This window comes from Bison bison, unplaced genomic scaffold (genome assembly GCF_000754665.1).
Source record: "Bison bison bison isolate TAMUID 2011002044 unplaced genomic scaffold, Bison_UMD1.0 scf7180017862870, whole genome shotgun sequence".
Classification (NCBI taxonomy): Eukaryota; Metazoa; Chordata; class Mammalia; order Artiodactyla; family Bovidae; genus Bison; species Bison bison.
Genome location: NW_011493442.1, coordinates 39,367 through 45,027, shown reverse-complemented (window position 1 = coordinate 45,027; position 5,661 = coordinate 39,367). Strand labels below are relative to the sequence as shown.

General features: G+C 39.4%; 1 pseudogene; it reads left to right on the top strand.

Annotated features, from left to right (window-relative positions):
* LOC104983493 overlaps positions 1 to 878 on the top strand; it is a 1,941-nt pseudogene extending 1,063 nt beyond the window's left edge.
* The last annotated feature ends 4,783 nt before the right edge of the window (positions 879 to 5,661 follow it).

The window sequence follows — 5,661 nt, the reverse complement described above, 5'->3', positions numbered from 1 at the left end:
AGATACCCCTTGTCCTGTTATTCTTAACCATCTACTCTGTCACTGTGCTGAGGAAGCTGGGCATGATCCTAATTATTACAATAAATCCCAAACTCCACACCCCTATGTATTACTTCCTCAGGCATTTGTCCTTTGTTGATCTCTGTTACTCAACAGTAGTTACACCCAAACTACTAGAAAACTTGATTGTGTAAGACAGAACCATCTCCTTCACAGGATGCATCATGCAATTCTTTGCCTGCATACTTGTGGTGACAGAGACGTTCCTGTTGGCAGTGATGGCATATGACCGATTTGTGGCCATTTGCAACCCTCTTCTCTACACCGTTGTGATGTCTCTGAAGCTTTGTTCCTTATTGGTGGGTGCATGATACTCTTGGGGTATAGTCTGTTCCCTGACTCGTACCAACTTTTTATATGAATTGTCCTTTAGAGGAAATAATATCATAAATAACTTTGTCTGTGAGCATACAGCCATAGTTGCTGTTTCCTGCTCTGACCCCTACATTAGCCAGGAGATCATTTTCGTCTCTGCCACGTTTAATGAAACAAGCAGCCTGATGATTATTCTCACCTCCTATGTTTGCATTTTTATCACTGTCCTGAAGATGCCTTCAACTGGGGGGCGCCACAAAGCCTTCTCCGCCTGTGCCTCCCACCTGACGGCCATTACCATCTTCCACGGGACCAGCCTTTTCCTTCACTGTGTTCCTAACTCCAGAAGTTCATGGCTCATGGTCAAGGTGGCCTCTGTCTTTTACACAGTGGTCATCCCCATGCTGAACCCACTGATCTACAGCCTCAGGAACAAAGATATGAAAGAGTCAGTGAAGAAATTAATGAATATTAAATTGTTCTGTGATAAAATGCAAAGCTAGAAAGATTTTTTGAGAGTAAGTTTCTCGATAGCAAATCAAATCATGAACCTATTTTAACCTTGCAATTGACAGGCCAATTTCTGTTCACTCTTTTATTTTATTAAAGTAACTTTAAAATTACAAATAAAAATAAGAATAAAAGACTACTTAAACTAAAATTTTTATACTAATATTTAATTGATATTGTTTCTGTGTATAATATATGACTTTGTATTTATCCTGGTTAAATTTTGGTTTAATTCAAGTCGTGCGAACTTTAGGACTTTTAAAAGGATCTGAAGAGTTATAGCCTACAATAAGGAAGTTTATGTCTTAATATAAAAGTAGTACGTTAAGAGCTGCTCAGCATAAAACTCCAAATATATTAAAACTTTATTAATTCCATAAGAAACACTTTGGCTTTGGAAGATTCCCAGGCAAATAAAGACAAATTTGAAATATATCTAACTTAAATAGTTCATAATATGGTATAGTTTAAATATAATTGATAATATAACCAGATATAAAATATTTTCTATGTGCTAGTGCAAGAAAATAATACAAATGTTGGAGATATTATATATATATATATATCACTTAAGTTTTTCCACCTACATCATTGTGGCTGTGCATTTTAAAATTTATTTATCTATTTTACTGGAAATTTTACTTAGGTAATTTTTGATTCATTTTAAGTTACAGTATCTTTAAACCAGTTCTCCCATGATAGTATAATATAACAACCAACAAATTGATTAAGATTTAGTGTACATATTTCAGTAAAGCATTAGCTATTTATTGATGAAAACCAAACATTTATAAATTGCAGTAGGTTGCAACAACAGCTATCTTCGAAATACTGAGTTTACTGAGGCAGCTCTGCTGATACGAGGCAGGTCACTCGAGCTTCAAGGCTGAGCTAATGGGACTAACTAACTTCCAGTCTACAGACCTGTATGTATGTCATGCTTCTTGGACCATTCTTATGTTGAAAGCAGTCAAGTCCCTGTTTGGGTCTCATCTATTAACTTTTTACAGGTCAAAGTTAAAAAAAAAAATGGGCTAAACTCAAAGGCAAGGTTTGAAAATTTTTGCTTCTTGTAGAGCTGTTATGTTTTAGGTCAGGGGTATAGGGTGGTATGAAGAAGTTGGCTCAATATTTGGGCATGTGTGATGCATGCCTTCTCAGTCAGGTCTGACATTATGATGCCGTGGACTGTAACCCCCTGGGCTTCTCTGTACATGGAATTTTCCAGGCAAGAATACTGGAGTGGGTCGTCATTTCCTCCTCCAGGGGAAATTCCCAGTGCAGGAATCAAATCCAGGCCTCTCAGGGATTGAACCAGAGTCTCTGGCATCTCCTTCATTGGCAGGCAGATTCTTTACCACTAGCGCCACCTGGAAAGCCCTGGCTCAATATTCACCAAAGATTAGTTAAAACATTTACCTATTCAACTTTGATAATTCCAGGTAATTCTATATCAAATAACAGATAATCCATGACTATGACTGGTTTTACCAAAGGTTTTATAATTGATAGGTCATTGGATTGTTTTAAGCAAAAGCAATTGAGACTAAGTATAAGAACTTGCCTTTCCTATTTGTGTCTTACTAATCATTATCAAGGTTTATAAGCAGAGAGCAGGGAGGGGCCATGTGTTGTAGATATAATTCAACATATTAAATATTGTTTGTTTTCTCCCATGATTTAGAGTTTTCCATGAAAATTAAATATTTACCATAATGCTTTACACTAAATCATATATCTTTTATTGTTTAGGGATATACAACAAAATTCCCAACCCTCTTTATGTATGGCGATAGTGATAAGAATTTAGCTTTTGCTTGTCATCCAAGGGTCATAACTGAATGTTCCTATCCAGTATAGGGAGCCCCGTCTGGTGTTCTGTGATGACCTGAAGAATGCAAGGAGGAGAGGGGAGGGAGCCTAGGATGGGAGCGGGTAGCCGTTCTCTTCTCCAGGTGATCTTTTCCCGTCCAGGAATCAAACCCACATCTCTGGAATTGTAGGTAGATTCTTTACTATCTGAGCCACCAGGGAAGCCCTTACATAAGGGAAATTCAGAATCAAAAATTGTAAGAAGTTTAAAATATAAAATCTACTAGATTTAGTAGGAAATTAGTAAAAGAGCTCTTGATTCAAGTTTATAAAAACAGTTTATTGATCTGTGATACCTATCTCCATTCTTCCATATTCTACTAACCATAGCATCCTCCACTCCTAAAGATGGTACATTTCCAGTGTGATCATTACTGTGAAATATCATGATTAATTTTTTCAATACTTAAAAAAACTAATTTCCTAGTATAACCTTATAGTGAGGTTTATGTTTTCCCAAAGAAATTCAAGTGATAATTTTGGGGAAGACTTTCATAGATGAATATTTGGACAATATCTTTAGCTTTAAACACAGAACAAGCATCATGTGAATAAAAAAAAATAATCAATGGTCTGTAGTAATATTATGGTTTAGAAATTACCCTTTGTGGATACTGTAATGTAATGTTCACTGAACCAAATGTCTTGAAAAACTGGGTGTCTGATGAAGAATACTGTCATAAAAGTTGTGACCACAGGAAATGGTGGAAAATGAGATATGGGTTCTTTTGATTGTCCTGGGGAACTTACAGTAGGAAACTACAAAATTCTGGGCATCAACACTTGGCAAAATTTATTTTGAAATAAGTTGAAATATCTTATGGTCAGCAATACGTGAACCCTGAACTTCCAGATGTTCAAGCTGGTTTTAGAAAAGGCAGAGGAACCAGAGATCAAATTGCCAACATGCACTGGATCATGAAAAAAGCAAGAGAGCTCCAGAAAAACATATATTTCTGCTTTATTGACTATGCCAAAGCCTTTGACTGTGTGGATCACAATAAACTGTGGAAAATTCTGAAAGAGATGGGAATACCAGACCACCTGACTTGCCTCTTGAGAAACCTATATACAGGTCAGGAAGCAACAGTTAGAACTGGACAAGAAACAACAGACTGGTTCCAAATAGGAAAAGGAGTTCGTCAAGGCTGGTATTGTCACCCTGCTTATTTAACTTCTATGCAGAGTACATCATGAGAAACGCTGGGCTGGAAGAAGCACAAGCTGGAATCAAGATTGCTGGCTGCTGCTGCTAAGTCACTTCAGTCATGTCTGACTCTGTGCGACCCCATGGACTGCAGCCTACCAGGCACCTCCGTCCATGGGATTTTCCAGGCAAGAGTACTGGAGTGGGTTGCCATTGCCTTCTCTGATAAGATTGCCAGGAGAAATATCAATAACCTCAGACATGCAGATGACACCACCCTTATGGCAGAAAGTGAAGAGGAACTAAAGAGCCTCTTGATGAAAATGAAAGAGGAGGGTGAAAAATTTGACTTAAAGCTCAACATTCAGAAAACTAAGATCATGGCATCTGGTCCCATCACTTCATGGGAAATAGATGGGCAAACAGTGGAAACAGTGTCAGACTTTTTTGGGGGGGGCTCCAAAATCACTGCAGATGGTGACTGCAGCCATGAAATTAAAAGATGCTTACTCCTTGGAAGGAAAGTTACGACCAATCTAGATAGTATATTCAAAAGCAGACATTACTTTGCCAACAAAGATCCATCTAGTCAAGGCTATGGTTTTTCCAGTAGTCATGTATGGATGTGAGTTGGATTGTGAAGTAGGCTGAGCACTGAAGAATTGATGCCTTTGAAGTGTGGTGTTGGAGAAGACTCTTGAGAGTCCCTTGAACTGCAAGGAGATCCAACCAGTCCATTCTAAAGGAGATCAGTCCTGGGTGTTCTTTGGCAGGAATGATGCTAAAGCTGAAACTCCAGTACTTTGGCCACCTCATGCAAAGAGTTGACTCATTGGAAATGACTCTGATGCTGGGAGGGATTGGGGGCAGGAGGAGAAGGGGATGACAGGATGACATGGCTGGATGGCATCACTGACTCGATGGACGTGAGTTTGAGTGAACCTCTGGATTTGGTGATGGACAGGGAGGCCTGGCGTGCAGCAGTTCATGCAGTCGCAAAGAGTTGGACATGACTGAGCGACTGAACTGACTTAACTGAACTGAGCCCCAAAAGAATCTTCTTTTTTATTAAACCACTAGGAAAGTTCCCTAAAGTTCTAAGTGGGAAAACTCTGTGTTAGAGACTATATAGTCCTTCACATTATAAAATAATTTTCTGTCTCACATGATCTGTGGCATTTTGCAATATTGATGGCATTCCAGTATACTATGGTCAGATCAGATCAGATCAGTCATTTAGTCGTGTCCGACTCTTTGCAACCCCATGAATCGCAGCATGCCAGGCCTCCCTATCCATCACCAACTCCCGGAGTTCACTCAGACTCACGTCCATCGAGTCAGTGATGCCATTCAGCCATCTCATCCTCTGGTGTCCTCTTCTCCTCCTGCCCCCAATCCCTCCCAGCATCAGAGTCTTTTCCAATGAGTCAACTCTTCTCATGAGGTGGCCACAGTACTGGAGTTTCAGCTTTAGAATCATTCCTTCCAAAGACATCCCAGGGCTGATCTCCTTCAGAATGGACTGGTTGGATCTCCTTGCAGTCCAAGGGACTCTCAAGAGTCTTCGCCAACACAACAGTTCAAAAGCATCAATTCTTCAGTGCTCAGCCTTCTTCACAGTCCAACTCTCACATCCATACATGACCACTGGAAAAACCATAGCCTTGGCTAGATGGACCTTTGTTGGCAAAGTAATGTCTCTGCTTTTGAATATGCTATCTAGGTTGGTCATAACTTTCTTTCCAAGGAGTAAGCGT